Source organism: Anomaloglossus baeobatrachus, chromosome 1 (genome assembly GCF_048569485.1).
Source record: "Anomaloglossus baeobatrachus isolate aAnoBae1 chromosome 1, aAnoBae1.hap1, whole genome shotgun sequence".
Lineage (NCBI taxonomy): Eukaryota > Metazoa > Chordata > Amphibia > Anura > Aromobatidae > Anomaloglossus > Anomaloglossus baeobatrachus.
In genome coordinates this window covers 191,911,834-191,930,436 of record NC_134353.1, presented here as the reverse complement: position 1 = coordinate 191,930,436, position 18,603 = coordinate 191,911,834, and the positions used below count along the sequence as shown (strand labels likewise).

At 49.5% G+C, this 18,603-nt stretch overlaps 1 protein-coding gene across 1 annotated transcript in view; it reads right to left on the bottom strand.

Moving 5' to 3' along the window:
• The window catches only part of SPMIP2 (sperm microtubule inner protein 2), a 71,171-nt gene extending 54,851 nt beyond the window's left edge, over positions 1 to 16,320 (bottom strand). Inside the window, exon 1 of the mRNA XM_075335258.1 lies at positions 16,239 to 16,320. The gene's annotated coding sequence lies outside the window, so the exon portion shown is untranslated. The remainder of the gene's footprint in view (positions 1 to 16,238) is intronic.
• Positions 16,321 to 18,603: the final 2,283 nt, after the last annotated feature.

The following is an 18,603-nucleotide window of genomic DNA, read 5'->3' as shown; positions in this document are numbered from 1 at the left end:
AAGTTTCAAATGGATTATCAGTCACGACTACCAGAATGACAATAAGACGAGTGAATAAGCAAAGGAAACAGGATGCCTCTTTGACAACTCAGTATTTGGCCACTTATGTGGAGGTGTACTTTTCTCAATTAGGCCAGACGTATGGGTCCTGTTTGTTAAATCAAGAGAAGTTAGCAATTGTCTCTTCCCAGACTGATTGCAACCTTATTGGCCGTAAATGTGTATACCATGAGCCCTTCTGATTACATAGTTCAGAGGAAAATTATACAGTCGGATTGAACTTGTGACCAATGAAAGAGGAGCCATCTCTAATCAATCCTATAAGACACAACGCCTTGCTTCTGTCACCAAAAAGGATTCTACATGACCTCAGCTGAGAAACTTCGGTTACAGCTGGGGAATCACACAACTGCTTCACTTCAGATATTCTATAGGAATGCATCTTAGGATCCACGGCTCCAGCTGATGGTTCACAGAACTGCTTCACTGTTCAACACTGAATACTTCAAAACCGAAGTATCACTGTACCTGTAAGCCCTGTCTGCATACTGGCACCTGACATACCTTTCTTTCTTCAAATATCCAATAGTGATCTAGTGACTTCTAAATGACGCTGATTGCTTCCAGGAACATTAACCCCAGCTAAACTCAACCACGCATTCCATGCTGTTATGTGACTCCGCCATGTGGACTGACCTAAATGTACAAGGTTGCCTCTACAAGGAAACATAAGTGATCTGGAGAATAAACACTGTTTTCTGATGCATCTCTCTTAACCATTTGTGAATGAGACGAAGCATCACCAATTTTATGGACAGCACCGAGAGAGCTCTGAACCAAATGTTTAGCTGCAGACACCGCAACACAAAGTGTTTTAAAAATAATAACAGCAGTGAAGAAACTGATAGAGTTAAATGCATTTAACACTGATAGATTGTCGGACTATAAACGTATACGCCTGTTTGCTAATTTGTAACCCCAAATCTCTATTGCGACCACTATGGTAAATAACTCTAGCTCAAGTTAGAGATAAATGGCAAACCATGCCATGCCATAGGCCAATCCGACCAACACCATAGCAAACTGAATAAAGAGCTGACCCTATCAGATGTGTCAGTGAACAACTGCAAGTCAACATTCGAAACCTCCCATCAAACGTATGCAGAAAGGTTTGCCATATCAACAAATCCTCCCTTATGGGTTTAGTAATCGTAATGAAATGATCGGGCCTCTGAGTGGTCTCCTCTTCTGATCGCATGGGTATGACCTCAGCACAGGTCCTGCTGATCAAAAAGTAAATTGATTCTATAACAGAATTAGCATAAGTAACAGGTGGAGGGGATAACTAAGAATACCCACCCCAGCTATTATCTGCTCCTCAGCTGCAGTCACTCAACTAGCTGCTGATTTTACAAACTTTACTTGCTTGGATTTTAAAACCTAAGCATCCGGAGCTGACCACTTCAGGTATGTATAGAATCAGCCTGATAGTGCCAGTAGAGCACTGGCTTTAGGTTATATAGGAAAATCCTGGTGATTGGTGCGCTTTAAGAGGCATGTCCGCACCTTGTCCTCAAACCACTGAATGTGCAATGTTGCAGTGACCTCTCCAGATACCCCATTCAAGGATGGAACAACAATTGATGATGAGCACTTGGTACAGTTCAGATGTCTGTGCATTTTTCTCTGGCTGAGGCACAAAGTGTAATGGTTACAAACAAGAGAACATATTTTGGCGACTACCGTCCTAAGTGGGTGCACGGCATGGCGGATACAATACATGGCACACTGCCTTGCAGTTAAGTCTCAACCAGGTACACAATTTAATAGTTCCAAAACAAACTCACAATACTTAAGCAAACACTTTCTTAAGTAACAATAAACTTTCCTTGGCATACAGGGGCTGGCTGCTACATTTTAGCCTGAGGGGAAAGCACTCAACAGTAGCCCATGGATGGCGGCCCATCAGTTTCATACTTACCCCGACTGCTTCATAAATTAGCATTATAAAGCCTTTAAAAAGATGAAAGGTGATGTGTTATTGGCATCACACACATGTATGCAATTCTAGATACATTTTGCTGTCTGTAACAACGTGATCCTGTAGGTGTTGCAGGGGTCAGTGATATAAATTCTTAATCTTATCTCTAGTTATGTCAGACATGAAACATCAGCATCGCAAAACAGAAATCTTTATAAAATTCACCAAACAAGGAATTCAGCACACCAACCCGACTCCATACACAAACATCTCCACTAAAGATATGACGCTGTCTTATGCGGGCTTTACACGAGACGATATATTGTGCGATATGTCGTCAGGGTCGCGGTTTTTGTGATGCACATCCGGCATAGCGCACGACGTCGTCTCGTGTGACACCTCTGAGTGACATAGTATCGCTAACAAATCGTGAGTCGTGTACTCATCGTTAACTTTCATAATATCGTTTATTTTCATGGGTGCAGGTTGTTCATCATTTCCGTGGCATCACACATTGCTCCGTGTGACACCATGGGAATGATGAACACAGCGTACCTGCGTCCCACGGCACCCGCCAGCTTAATGGAAGGAAGGAGGTGGGTGGGATGTTTACATCCCGTTCATCTCCGCCCCTCCGCTTCTATTGGTCGGCTGCCGTGTGACGTCGGTGTGACGCCGAACGTCCTTCCCACTTCAGGAAGTGGACGTTCGTCGCCCACAGTGAGGTCGTCCGGAAGGTAAGTGCGTGTGACGGGGTTAAACGAGTTTGTGCGCCACGGGCAGCGATTTTCTCGTGATGCAAAAACGACGGGGGTGGGTATGATCGCTCGTGCTATCGCACAATAGATCGACTCGTGTAAAGCAGTCTTTAGTGAAGAAACATTGTTATTCACCTCCCTTGTAAAAAAAAAAATAACAAGTCCAACTAAAGCAGAATATAATTGAAATAATGTTGCATCGTTTTTTGTTTTTTTTTTTAAATTGTACCGTTAATCTAACCTAGAACTAAGGTACCCTGGCCATCACGACAGGCCAACCGCACTTCCATACACAGAACAGTAGATTGCTCTCTGTAAATAAGAGATGTGCTGCCAAAAGCAATGTGCTGCCGAGAACGATGATTTTAAGCGACCTTAAAAAATATTTTATTTTACCCAATGAATGAGTGTTTTGTTCAGCATGCATGATTATCGGGAAACAGAAACTTCCCTTGGAACCCTCATTCATGATAATCAGCCACTGTAAATGGCTTAAATTTAAAGAACATTTCTCACTTTCAAAAACTACATACAGTCATAGATGGACGTAGCCTCATATTAAGAAAATCACAACTGTAATGTAAATTTCACTCATTAAAACATTTAATTTCATATGCAAATGAGTACCGTTTGCATGGCCAAGGGCTCACACATCATTCCACCTCCTCAATCAGCATGTCTTGCATCTTCCCTTACTTTAAGTCACAGCATAGTTTGCTCAGATTTTAATCTCTAGCCCTGCAGATCTGCACTGTCAGTGTAGGAGGGTTTTCATGCTCCTCTCCCATCTATACACCAAACACAAAAATCACAAAGTAGCGAGCGTCTGATGGAGACAAGAGAGGGATGAGAGTGCACCTGCTTCAGTGTGTCACAGTACATGTTAGCATTCATGGTTCACTCATGTAGCCTCAAACCATGACACTCCCACCACCATGCTTGACTGTAGGCAAGACACACTCGTCTTCGTACTCCTCATCTAGTTGCCACAACAACACACGCTTGACACCATGCAAAACAAAACATTCTGATTTTGTTTTAGGACACTGTTAGGATTTGGCATTTTTCACACCCTCTGAGCTCGTCATTTTATTGCTCCATATACAATTTGACTACTTTCAATCACATGCCAGCCTCTTTCTTTTTAGCATTTCATTGAAACAATGAGAAAATTGGAAGAGAAAGTGGGTGACACGTGATTGTTTCCACTCAAATTGCTTATGGGGCAGTAATGTTACGAGTTTAGAAAGTGTGAAAATATTTGAATCCTAATAGTATATTATACAATGTTAGGAGTGAGAGTGAAATCCTACAAATGTCCTGATCACCTCATTAAAGGTAACTTGTCAAGTTGACAAACAATTTATATGCAGATATCGGGTCAATCTACAAATACTGTAAATAGTGTTTAAAGCCTGGGTAACTGATTACTGCAAAAGTGTTTGTCACAGGGAAAAAAATTAAGTTTTAGGCTATGTGCGCACGTTGCGTAAATACATGCAGTTACGCTGCGCTTTGTAGCGCAGCGTAACTGCATGCGTCCTGCGTCCCCTGCACAGTCTATGGAGATTGTGCAGGGGCCGTGCGCACGTGGCGTTTAAGAGCGCAGCGCTTCGGCTACTGCCGAAGCGCTGCGCAAAAAGAAGTGACATGTCACTTCTTCCGTGCGCTTTGCCTGCAGCCCCTGCTCTGTCTATGGGAGGAGCTGCAGGCAGAGCGCATGGAATCGGCGCTCACTACGGACATTTCTGCAGCGATCTAAAGCGCACATGTGCTCTTCAGATCGCTGCAGAAATTTCTGCAGTGAAGTACGCAACGTGCGCACATAGCCTAATTCTTCCTGTTGCCACTCGCTTCCTGTCATATGGTTGGTGCAAGGAGCTGTTAGAGTCACCGCTCACTAGAAAGTGCGGCACTTTGATTGTGACATCTTCTAAAGAGCCCAACATCAGTCTGGGCTTCATAAAACAACCAACATGGCAGCATCATATAGCAATCCATCAGAAACCCGCAGCTGCATCACAGAGGTGCTGATGGAAGCTAGTGAGGGCATGCACTGGCCATCGTGTAATCTAAATGCCACTGCCAGTGATGACAAAGGCATTAAAACACTTAAAGGCAATCTGTCAGCAGATTTTAATACCTCATCTGAAAGCAGCAGGATGTAGGCAAAGAGACCCTGAATTCAACCATGTAACTCTAAGGGGCACTTTGCACGCTGCGACATCGCAGGCCGATGCTGCGATGCTGAGCGCGATAGTCCCCGCCCCCGTCGCAGCTGCGATATCCTTGTGATAACTGCCGTAGCGAACATTATCGCTACGGCAGCTTCACATGGACTCACCTGTCCTGCGACCGTCTCTCTGGCTGGCGACTCGCCTCCTTATTAAGGGGGCGGGTCGTATGGCGTCACTGCGACGTCACACGGCAGGCGGCCAATAGGAGCGGAGGGGCGGAGATGAGCGAGATGTAAACATCCCGCCCACCTCCTTCCTTCCGCATATCCTACGGAAGCCGCAGTGACGCCGGTAGGAGATGTTCCTCGCTCCTGCGGCTTCACACACAGCGATGTGTGCTGCCGCAGGAACGAGGAACGACATCGATACGATTACGGCGCTTTTGCGCTCGTTAATCGTATCATCGAGCCTTTACGCACTACGATGTCGCATGCGATGCCGGAAGTACGTCATTTTCAATTTGACCCCACCGACATCGCATCTGCGAAGTCGTAGTGTGCAAAGCCCGCCTTAGTTTACAGGGTACAGCGGTTCTGACACAATCAGAGTTATTACATTTAGCAATACAGAAGAGCTCAGAAAGCTACTCCCCGCCCATAACAGGCTCTGTGTGTAAAATGCCCATAGACACTGACCTGCTAATCACAGAAAAGGTCATGCAGGGAAATAACAGTTTGGAATTTGATAAGGCTAGTTTCACACTTGTGTTCAGCGCATTCCGTCACTATGGAGAATAGCGCAGTCCGTTAACGCACTGCGCTATTCTCCATAGACTTGTATGGACGACGCACTGTAGCGCAAGTGTCTGCGTTGCCTCCGCTGGACGACGCAGCGTCGTTATTTTGACGCTGCATCGGGCGGATGGAACGCAGCATGTAACGTTTTTCTGCGCTTGGCGGAGTGTCATAAAAACGCAACCTGCAGGAATCCGTTAGGCATCCGTTGTTTTTATAATGGACACCTATGGTGGCGGATTCCGTTAGAATGCGTCATTTGACGGATTCCGTTAACGCAGCTGTCTTTACACAACTGCGCATGCTCAAATGTGTAAAGTCAAGGAAAAAAAACTACGACGGATTGCGTTATTTTGTACGATCTGTAGCATGCGTTGTGCCACTATATGCAACGCATCCGTTGCATGCGTCACACAACACAATGCTACGGATCCCGTCCAACGCAAGTGTGAAACTAGCCTAAGAGGCACATCTCTGAAATCTCTGTGTTAACCCCAACAGCATGCTATCTTCAGATTACACAGCAAAACCCTGCTGACAGATTCCACTTAAACAACAGCAATCCAAACGAGCTCTGATCACTGCTGATATAATTATGTGATACATACTGGTTATGTATCACAGTCAACATCTGCCAGTACAGAGCAGGCTCAGCTCCTGAACTCGCTCCATACAAGCACATCCCTATGGTGACAGTTGTCAAGGTTCACAAAGGGGTTAACTTTAATTGTTCTGTTCTGAAACTTGAAAAGACAAGTGGAACTCCATAACCCAGATGTGAATGAGCTCTTATTGATTCAGTAAACATGCCCAAACATATGAAAGGTTTTACACACCACTATACAGTATTACATACACACATGAGCACACGCAGATATGCACACATATGCAGAGATCAGAACATGAATGCATCACGAGAACCACCATCAGTACATGAATTGAACACCAGAACCACCATCAGTACGTGAATAAATCACCAATTTGTGCATGAGTATATCATGAGGACTACAATTAGTACATGAATACATCACCAGAACCAGCATCAGGACATGAATATATCACCTGAATCTCCATCTGTACACAAATATAACACAATGACTACCATTCATACATGAATTCAGCATGAGAATCAATCACCATCAGTACATGGTACATCAATTGTATTGTCAGATCAGCCCCATATACATTTGTATTGCTTGAACGTACAACTCCCAGTACCTTATAGACGATGTTGTCTCTGATTGGAGTCATTCTCTTTCTTGTCTTTATCTGGCTCATATGGTGTGATTATTATGCTCCTGAATGAAAATATCTGCTCCATGTTGTACCTGAATAAATTATTGCTTTTTACTGTGTTCCCAGCACAAAATATGACTCACACACTGTCCCTTTTATAGCACATGGCCACCACACAACCCTCTCCTTTCGATAGTGGGCCCTCTCTTCACACTGTCCTCTCACATTATGTCCCTCTTATACTACCCACATGCACAGAAATTACCAGTGCATGCTTCTACTTAAATGCCCGACTTTCATGATAAAATATAACTGTGGCACAATGTTTTTAAATTTTACATAAATTTCACTAGAAAACCAAATATCCTTAACTTTTTGTGAGTAGTGTATATACATAGATGCACAGATATTCACACACACATACGCAGATCTAAACACACACAGACAAGCACTCGTACATGCACATGTGGCGCCCTGGACTAGCCAGGTCGTCACAGGTAACACTCACACACCCCCACCCCCACTAGACAGTAACATTAGCCAAACATAAAATCCCTGTTGCCTCCCTCCAGGGTCTGATGTCCACACCAGGTGGGGCGGAGCCAAGCGGTTGGCCCCACCCACCGAGGAGTTCACAGGCCTGGAGGCGGGAAAAACAGACAGTTGAGTTCTGGAGTTGAGTTGAGGAGGTCGAAGTGAGGAGTGTCTGGGTTTGTGGCCCAGGCACTGACAACAAGGTTGGCAGACGGTGGTGGCCGTCTGCAGGAGAGGTGAATCAACGCGGAACCGTAGGACCGGGGTCGGGCGTTGGCCCGCCGGTACCGACCAGGGAGCGAAGTGAAGCCAGCACACACAGGCAGGGCCATCGGACCCCGACTAGGCTTAGAGTCGCCGTCAACAGTCAAATCCGAGTGTGACAGGAACCCCAGGGGTTTCCTAACAGCCAAAGACCCGTTAGAAGGCAACCGTCTGCACCGTGAGGGTATACAGCTACAGCCTAAGGCTAGAGACCCAAGGGCCAGTGCCTGCGGGCAAACGGGCTCCTCCGGTATCCATACACCGGGGAGCGGACTACCGTTGGGGATCCATCGTAGTCAAAACAGAAGGTGCAGGGAAAGACAGCCGCCATCACCTGTCCGGGGAGAGACACTGCAGTCGGCTGCGGGACCCGTCCATCCAGCCGTTTGGTTTACCGAGGACTTTGTGCATCTCTTGCTGAGTGAGTACACCCGTGCCATCCTGCACCACGCCGCGCTGTCCCTGCAACCCTGCACCTCACCAACCCTGCCTCCCCGTCACACCACCGGGCCCCGGGACCACCGACCCCTACCCACGGAGGGGGAAAACAACATCCCAGCTGCTCCCCACCATCACTCCCGGGATCCCCGTCACCAGCAGTGGTGGTGCCCATCTTCACCACAACCCATGGGTGGCGTCACAGACTAAATCCCCCAAACCAACCACCCCTATTCACTCACAGGCGAGGAGCGCAGCTCGAGTCCCCCGGATCCGGCCCACCGCTCGAGCCACCGAGCAGCAGCAGCCGCAGCAGCGCCGGACCCGAGCGCTAGTGTCCTCCCCGCCCGCGACAACTTGGCACTGTGAACAGGATTGGACCCATCTACTTACCAGTAGAAGTGTGCCTTGTGATCTCCGCAGGCGGCGTCCGGCCGAAAATTTTGAAGCGCCGCCATCTTTGGCGCGAAAATCTCCTGCTCGAGCGTCTTCTCCGAGCAGGGAAGGCGCGAAAGCGAAGCCCCGCCCCCAACAAGCGGAAGTGCTGAAGAAAACCAAGGGGGACGGGAAAAAGATGTCTGCGCCCGACGGAGCTGTTGGAGGAGTGGCGGTTGCAGCTGCTGCCGCACCCGTAGTTGGAAACGGGATAGCCCATGCTCTGGCCGCAGGAGCGGGGGAGGCCGCAGGCCCAGCGGTCGCCCAGGTGATGCCGTTCTCCCTGCCCTATGTGCCCGGTGCTACCTGGCTACCGCAGTACGATGGGAAGCCTGATGCTTTGCAGGTGTACCGGTTAAAAGATTAGCCCGGTCCTCGATTTATATCCCTTGGCTGATAGGCAACGGGCAGCGGTAGTGTTAGGGCAGCTAACCGGCGCGGCTGAGCAGGAGGCGGAGACCGGGACCGACGCGGACCGGACCTCGGTGACTACCATTTTCGAGAAACTACAAATCGCTTTTGAGACCCGCACAGAAGCGGAGCTGTGGATGCAGTTTTATCAGTGCCGACAATGGCCTGCGGACAATGTAAGAGACTACGCCCTGCGACTGCAAACAGCCCTCCGTACACTGAAGCGGGTGGACACTATTAATGATGTGGACAGCAATAAGATGCTAGTAGAACAATTCCTGCAAGGGCTGGGGTGCGTGGAAGACCGCAAGCAGCTGCGGCTGTGGGCCTTAGAACACCCCAACCTGGACTTTGCAGTGCTGAAAGAGCGGGCCATCAAGGCCCTGCAGGCCCCAACGCCAGACGCTCCTGAGGCGGCTTCATGGCTGACTGAGACCGCTCCTATCACGGTGGCACCTCCACCCCCGGTTCTACCGGCCCCTGCAGCGCCCATCGGGATGATGGAGGAACTAGCAGCCCAGGTCCGCCGCATGGATGGAGACCTAGCCAAGATCCTCGCCGCACTCCAGCTTCCGACGAGAGTCAAGCCCCTAGGAGGGATCCAGCTCGCCGACAGCCCGGAGGACGTCTCCTGGATGCAGCTGAGAAGGACCAATGACTCACGGTATGGGCCTCCTATTTGTTACAGGTGCAACAAGCCTGGCCACTACTCTAGGCGGTGCCCGTTAAACGAGCAACCCCTGGGGCCAAGGGCCAATCCTCAGGAGTAGACACCAACGGTCCCCCCGATTGGCGAGACCGGTACGTCGGAGCTCGCCCCATCATCCCCCTGGCAGTGGACGGCGTCCTGCTCATGGCCCTCTTGGACACAGGATCACAGGTAACCACTATACCATATACACTGTACCAGCAGTATTGGGGCACTGATGAACTTGCCCCCTCTGATGATAGCCTGACCCTTGTCGCAGCCAATGGACTCCCGCTAACCCAGGTGGGATACAAGCAAGTGACCCTGACTGTGGGATGTGCAGAGTTAAAGAATCAAGGGATGATTGTGGTAATGAATGAACCCAGTGATCATACCCCGAAAGTAATCTTGGGGACCAATGTGATGGAGCATTGTATGAGTGAGGTGCTGAATCTGTTGCAGCTGTTGGCTGCCACAGCAGGAGGGGGCCGACAGAGGGCTGTGCAGCGTGAGATCCGGGCCCTTCTGTATCGGCAGCAAGTGAACTCGACTGGCGGAGAGATTGGTGGAGTGAGGGTGATGGATGTGGCCCCCTTAGTAGTGCCACCCCGAAGTGAGATGATGATCTGGTGCAGGGCAGCAGTAGGCTTCCAGGGGCGCGACTACCCGGCGATGGTGGAACCCACGCCTTCTGAACACTGGCCCACGGTGATGGCGGCCAGAGGGGTGGTTGACGTTAAAAAGGGGAGAGTGCTGAATTGTGGAGAGGAGGAAGTCAGGCTCCCCCGTTACGCTACCCTCGCCAAGTTGCTCACCCTAGACCCTCACACCATTCACGAAGCTGTCCCTCCTACCTCAGCATCCCCTGCCAGTAACCATACACCCCCTGAACAGTTAGAGGAGTGGTGCCAGGAACTACACGTAGGTATTGAAACCACACCCACGCATCACAAAGAGGGGGTATACAGGGTAGTGCAAGAGTATGAACAGGTTTTCAGCAAGCACCCATTAGATTTCGGGAGGATTAAGGGGATTCAACACCATATCCCTACAGGCCTACACCCACCCATCAAAGAGAGGTATAGGCCCATTCTGCCAGCACACTATCAATGCGCCAAAGACATGTTGAGGAACATGAAGGAGGCAGGGGTCATTCGGGATAGTTGTAGTCCCTGGGCAGCCCCACTGGTGCTGGTAAAGAAGAAGGACGGCACCATGAGAATGTGTGTGGATTACCGGAAGATCAACCAGATGACGCATAAAGATGCCTATCCTCTCCCCCGTATCGAAGAGTCGCTAGCTGCACTGAGAACTGCTAAGTTCTTCTCTACCCTTGACCTTACTAGCGGGTACTGGCAGGTAGCGGTCGCACCAGAGGACAGTGAGAGGACAGCATTCGCCACTCCCATGGGACTCTGCGAGTTTAACAGCATGCCGTTCGGGCTGTGCAATGCCCCTGGAACCTTCCAACGGCTCATGGAGCGCTGCCTGGGACATCTCCACTTCGAAACGGTCCTACTGTACCTGGACGATGTGATCGTGTATTCCCAGACGTACGAGGCCCATCTGGAACATCTGGCTGAAGTGTTCGCGTCCCTAGCCAAATATGGGATGAAATTGAAGCCCTCTAAGTGCCACCTACTGAAACCCAGGGTGCAGTACCTCGGACACGTGGTGGGTGCGGAAGACGTCGCCCCAGATCCCGAGAAGATCACTGCTATTCAGGACTGGCCGAGGCCGACCACGGTGAGAGAGGTGAGGCAGTTCCTGGGCCTGGTGGGCTACTATCGCCGCTTCATTAAAGGATACACGAAGATGGCCGCCCCCATGCAAGACCTCCTCGTGGGACAGACCAAGGGTGGCAGGCCCTCTGGAACCCCGTTGGCATGGGAAGAGAAGCATGAAGAGTCCTTCCGCCAGCTGAAGATGGTCTTGACCGGGGAAGAAATCCTGGCGTACCCCGACTATAATCTCCCATTCATCCTCTACACCGATGCCAGTAATGTAGGCTTGGGAGCTGTCCTGTCCCAGGTCCAGAACGGAAGGGAAAAAGTGATCGCCTACGCCAGCAGAAAACTCCGGCCCACGGAGAGGAACCCTGAGAATTACAGCTCCTTCAGGCTTGAGTTCCTAGCCCTGGTGTGGGCCATTACCGAGCGATTCCGCCATTACCTCGCAGCCGCTAAGTTCACCGCCTATACGGACAATAATCCGTTAACCCATCTGGACACGGCCAAGCTGGGCGCGTTGGAGCAGCGGTGGGTGGCCAGGCTGTCTAATTATGACTTCACGATCAAGTACGGAGCCGGCCGCAAGAACACCAACGCGGATGCGCTATCCCGGATGCCCCACCTATCGGATGAGGGGCCGGAAGGCGATGATCTCGAAGAAATCGAGCTGCCCGCATTTCACCGGTCACCAGTCAAGCAGTTGTATGTCAAGCAGCAACAGGCGAGCCTGGACCTGCTACCCAGTCAGGGATGGCAAGAAGCCCAAGACCAAGCGCCTGCCGTCCAAGTGGTCAAGACCATGATTGAACAAGGTTCCGCTAGAATGAACCCTTCTGCTCCTCCTGAAGCCCAACGGCTGTGGAAAGAACGAGCCCGGCTGCATCTGGACCAGGGGAAACTGTATCGGGAACTGATCAACCCGAAGACCCATGAGAAGGTTCGTCAGCTGGTGGTTCCTCAGGCTAGTTATTCCACCATTCTACGGGCTTACCATGACGGTGCCGGGCACTTTGGGTGGAAGAAGCTGGAGATGCTGTTGAGAGAGCGGTTCTATTGGAGTGGGATGCGGGAGTCTGTGGAGGCCTGGTGCCGAGAGTGTGGTCCCTGTGCACTGAGAAGAAGGGATGAGGCCAGCGAGAAGGCCCCTCTACGCCCAATCATCACCCATCAGCCGCTGGAGTTGGTCGCCCTAGACCACGTCAAACTCACCCCTAGCCGAAGTGGGTACACATACGCCCTGACCATCGTAGACCACTATTCAAGATTCATGGTGGTTGTCCCAGTCAAGGACCTGACCGGCCGTACCGCCGCTAGAGCATTCCAGGCCTATTTTTGCCGACCGCACGGGTACCCGGAGAGGGTGCTTATCGATCGGGGTCCGGCTTTTGAAGCGGAGGTGTTTCAAGAATTCTGCCAGTTGTACGGCTGCAAGAAGATTCGGACCACGCCTTACCATGCCCAGACTAATGGCATGTGTGAAAAGATGAACCATCTGGTCCTGGGTCTCCTTAAGACGTTACCGTTAGAAGAGCGGAACCTGTGGCCAGAAAAGCTGCCTGACCTGGTCGATATGTACAATAACATCCCCTCTAGCTCTACCAAATGTACACCAGCATATTTGATGAGAGCTCAGCCAGGCCGGTTACCAGTGGACCTAGAAATGGGCTTGGAAGCTCCAGAGGCCCTCCCTTCGACTGCTGGATGGGACACTCGACGGAGAACGCAGTACCGACAGGTCCAGGAGTACGTAGAAAGGAACCTGTGTCGGAGCCGGGAACAGCAAGAACAGTACTTCAACAAGCGGGCTCCAGCTGGCCCCTTTAAACCCGGGGATGTAGTGCTAAAACGAAAAAGAAGAACCCATAAGCTTGATGACCAGTGGGAAAAGACCCCGTATGTCATACAACCCACTGAATGGGAGAATGAGAAGGCCTACCAGATTAGTCGTGACCAGGGGAAGACTTCGGCCACAGTTTCCAGGGACCACCTGAAGAGGTGCCCATCTCCGTTAAAGATGGTAACTGAAGTTCCAGCCCCCAGACCAACCGGGGAGAAAGAAAAAGAGGTCATCCATACAGTGATGGGTGATTTCCCAGCGGACTGGCCTACACAGAACGGCGCGGTGATTATTCCGGTAATAATGTTCCCACAACCCGTGTACGAAAAGGAGACGGAAGTAACCGCCAGTGAACCAGTGCCCAGGGCTGCATCTGTACCCAGTTTCCCTGAGTCTCCGCCGGCCCCACACGGTAGACGGGAAGAGGAACTGACTGTCTCTTCTGTCCCCTTGCCCTCCACTGATAGCATTGGGCCCAGAAGGTCCACACGCCCCAACCTAGGCCAACCCCCACTTAGGTACAGGGAAACTACTATTTAGTGGTGTCATATGTTAAGTGTGTAAATATGTGAATGAATGACAAAAATCAACCGAAAAGATCATCTGATTAGCTACAGTGATTATTCCGGCCGTTGCCGGCAAGTTGTCCCCGGAGGGACCCTGTGTGTTTTTACCACCCACATGAGAAACTGCTCATGAACATGGCCGAGAACTGGCAGGCCACCCACGAACTGGTGGGCTTGTAAATAGTTTTGTGGGATGGAAACCGTTGCCGCCTCCGGAGAGGCAGATTGGAGGAAGGGCCCGCAGCAGAGCAGGCTGGAGCCCAGCCACCACCTGGACCGGACCCCCTGGATGTGGGGTCCCCTGAAGTGATAGTCGGGTGCGAGTAACCGTACCCGTTCCCGCTCGAGCAGCCTGAACCTGGACTGGGGTCAAGGGGTGCTGCCCACTTCTTAGGGGCAGCATCAGGGCTAGGTTGCTTGGGTGGGCGAGCGGAAGACATCCGTCCGTCCGTCAGTAGTAAAAATGTTTTTATGTGCAACGTTCAAGTGACCTGACAAAAAAGCTTATGTTTTATATGTTTACATGTTATTTATGTTTTTACAGTTTTTGAAAAAAATAAATAAAACTGGTGATGGACGGGCAGCCCGCGGACGGTCTGCATTTCACCAAGGGGGAATGTGGCACCCTGGATTAGCCAGGTCGTCACAGGTAACACTCACACACCCCCACCCCCACTAGACAGTAACATTAGCCAAACATAAAATCCCTGTTGCCTCCCTCCAGGGTCTGATGTCCACACCAGGTGGGGCGGAGCCAAGTGGTTGGCCCCACCCACCGAGGAGTTCACAGGCCTGGAGGCAGGAAAAACAGACAGTTGAGTTCTGGAGTTGAGTTCAGGAGTTGAGTTGAGGAGGTCGAAGTGAGGAGTGTCTGGGTTTGTGGCCCAGGCACTGACAACAAGGTTGGCAGACGGTGGTGGCCGTCTGCAGGAGTGGTGAATCGACGCGGAACCGTAGGACTGGGGTCGGGCGTTGGCCCGCCGGTACTGACCGGGGAGCGGAGTGAAGCCAGCACACACAGGCAGGGCCATCGGACCCCGACTAGGCTTGGAGTCGCCGTCAACCGTCAAATCCGAGTGTGACAGGTACCCCAGGGGTTTCCTAACAGCCAAAGACCCGTTAGAAGGAAACCGTCTGCACCGTGAGGGTATACAGCTACCGCCTAAGGCTAGAGATCCAAGGGCCAGCGCCTGCGGGCAAACGGGCTCCTCCGGTATCCATACACCGGGGAGTGGACTACCGTTGGGGATCCATCGTAGTCAAAACAGAACACAAAGGTGCAGGGAAAGACAGCCGCCATCACCTGTCCGGGGAGAGACACTGCAGCCGGCTGCGGGACCCGTCCATCCAGCCGTTTGGTTTACCGAGGACTTTGTGCATCTTTTGCTGAGTGAGTACACCCGTGCCATCCGGCACCGCGCCACGCTGTCCCTGCAACCTTGCACCTCAACAACCCTGCCTCCCCGTCACACCACCGGGCCAGGGACCACCGACCCCTACCCACGGAGGGGGAAAACAACATCCCAGCTGCTCCCCACCATCGCTCCCGGGATCCCCGTCACCAGCAGCGGTGGTGCCCATCTTCACCACAACCCGTGGGTGGCGTCACGGACTAAATCCCCCAAACCAACCACCCCTTTTCACTCACGGGCGAGGAGCGCCGCTCGAGTCCCGGATCCGGCCCACCGCTCGAGCCACTGACCAGCAGCAGCCGCAGCAGCGCCGGACCCGAGCCCTAGCGAGCGCGCAGCGGCGGTGTCCTCCCCGCCCGCGACACACACACATGCACACACATGCACACACATGCACACACATGCAGACTGTTATGCACACTGCAACACAACAAAATCACTTTGTCCAGCTCACCTGCTTCTTGCCGGAGACCGCTTATCCAGGACCGTGCACGGAATGGAAGGTAGCAGAACTCATGTCATAGTTAGAAAAAATCCAGCAACCAAGTCCATGGAAAAATCTTCATTAAAACTTCATTTTATTATAAACTTATAAAACAGTCCATGTTATACATCTGCCCCACTAGAGGACGCGTTTCGAACGACCATGTCATTATCATTAAAGACGGATTAAGAACATGGTCGTTCGAAACGCGTCCTCTAGTGGGGCAGATGTATAACATGGACTGTTTTATAAGTTTATAATAAAATGAAGTTTTAATGAAGATTTTTCCATGGACTTGGTTGCTGTATTTTTTCTAACTATGTTATGCACACTGGTGTACACATGGAGAATAAGGTAAAATAAGGTCTAACTTAAAATTACTACTACTGATCCACCTGGTTCTTGTACAGACTGAAACAGCTCTAACTGCATGATGACTAAGATGATCACTCGGACCATAGCTTACTAAGCGGCCATCAAGGGTTCCATGTACCTCCTAAAGAATCTAGGTGAAGATGCTGAGTAAAAATAAGGTAATCCAAAAGTAATAATATGACAGGAGAAACACTAGGCAGAAAGACTGTAGTTCCAAACAGGGTCCTCTTCAGAAATATCAACAGCGTCAAATGGAAGCCCAGGGAAGCTTTAAATAGTTACACCTGCCAAGTGATAGGGCAGACTAAATTACAGCATTGGACACACTTGTTGGCAGAAAGGCAACACGAACAAAGTGTACAGAACCAGGACAGTGACCAAACCTGTCTATGGCTCAGTGGAGAGGGAAATGGATCACAGCACAGGAGGACGGCTTGTACCTTTATGGGGTCCATCTGAAACCCCGAAGAAAAAATCAAATGACCCAAAAAATGTACCTGTTGATCCTCAAATTGAATTTCTCTAGTTTGGCAAATAATTATCATGAAGAATTTGAAGAACCTGTCAAACATGCTTATGATGCTCCTCATGAGAACGTGAGTAAATCAATATGTCATCCAAAGAAACCACATCAAATCTACTTATTAGATGGCAAAAAATGTGATTAATGAAGTTCTGAAAAACTACAGGAGCATTACTCAACCCGAACGGCATCACAAAATTTTCAAAGTGACCCTCGTGTGTAGTAAACGCGGTTTTCCAATCATCCCCTTGACTTATACAGTCATATGAAAAAAGTTTGGGCACCCCAATCTATCTAATAACTGATGGACTGAGTAATATTTCTGGATTGAAATGAGGTTTATTGTACTAACAGAAAATGTGCAATCCGCATTTAAACAAAATTTGACCGGTGCAAAAGTATAGGCACCCTTATCAATATCTTGATTTGAACACTCCTAAATACTTTTTACTGACTTACTAAAGCACTAAATTGGTTTTGTAACCTCATTGAGCTTTGAACTTCATAGGCAGGTGTATCCAATCATGAGAAAAGGTATTTAAGGTGGCCACTTGCAAGTTGTTCTCCTATTTGAATCTCCTATGAAGAGTGGCATCATGGGCTCCTCAAATGATCTGAAAACAAAGATTATTTAACATAGTTTTTCAGGGGAAGGATACAAAAAGTTGTCTCAGAGATTTAAACTGTCAGTTTCCACTGTGAGGAACATAGTAAGGAAATGGAAGAACACAGGTACAGTTCTTGTTAAGCCCAGAAGTGGCATTCCAAGAAAAATATCAGAAAGGCAGAGAAGAAGAATGGTGAACAGTCAAGGACAATCCACAGACCACCTCCAGAGACCTGCAGATGGTGTCAATGTGCATCGGTCAACAATACAGCGCACGTTGCACAAGGAGAAGCTGTATGGGAGAGTGATGCGAAAGAAGCCGTTTCTGCAAGCACGCCACAAACAGAGTCGCCTGAGGTATGCAAAAGCACATTTGGACAAGCCAGTTACATTTTGGAAGAAGGTCCTGTGGACTGATGAAACAAAGATTGAGTTGTTTGGTCATACAAAAAGGCGTTATGCATGGAGGCAAAAAAACACGGCATTCCAAGAAAAGCACTTGCTACCCACAGTAAAACTTGGTGGAGGTTCCATCATGCTTTGGGGCTGTGTGGCCAATGCCGGCACCGGGAATCTTGTTAAAGTTGAGGGTCGCATGGATTCAACTCAGTCTCAGCAGATTCTTGACAATAATGTCAAGACTAATAACAAGCGTGCTGTCCATGCTCGGCGACCATCAAACTTAACTGAACTGGAATTGTTTTGTAAACAGGAATGGTCAAATATACCTTCATCCAGGATCCAGGAACTCATTAAAAGCTACAGGAAGTGACTAGAGGCTGTTATTTTTGCAAAAGGAGGATCCACAAAATATTAATGTCACTTTTATGTTCAGGTGCCCATACTTTTGCACCGGTCAAATTTTGTTTAAATGCGGATTGCACATTTTCTGTTAGTACAATAAACCTCATTTCAATCCAGAGATATTACTCAGTCCATCAGTTATTAGATATATGAAACTGAAATAGCTGTTGCAAAAACCCAAATTGTTATAAAGAAAAAAGGTTAACATTAATAGGGGTGCCCAAAGTTTTTCATATGACTGTACATATGTGGTTATACGCTCCCCTAAGATTAAAGAGAACCTGTCAGGTGCAATATGCACCCAGAACCACAAGCAATTCCGGGTGCAAATTAGTAATCCCTGCCTAACAGTCCCTGTATTCACTAGCAGATATAGAGATCTTTTGAAAGAGTATTTCTAATTATCCTATGCTAATGAGTGCCGGGACTAGTCCCAAGGGTGTTTCTACCCTTAGCTAGTCGGCCCACATAGCATGCTAGCACGTCCCTGTGGGTGTACTAACATGCTAATGAATACACAGTGACGCCACACTTACCTCAATGTTCGTG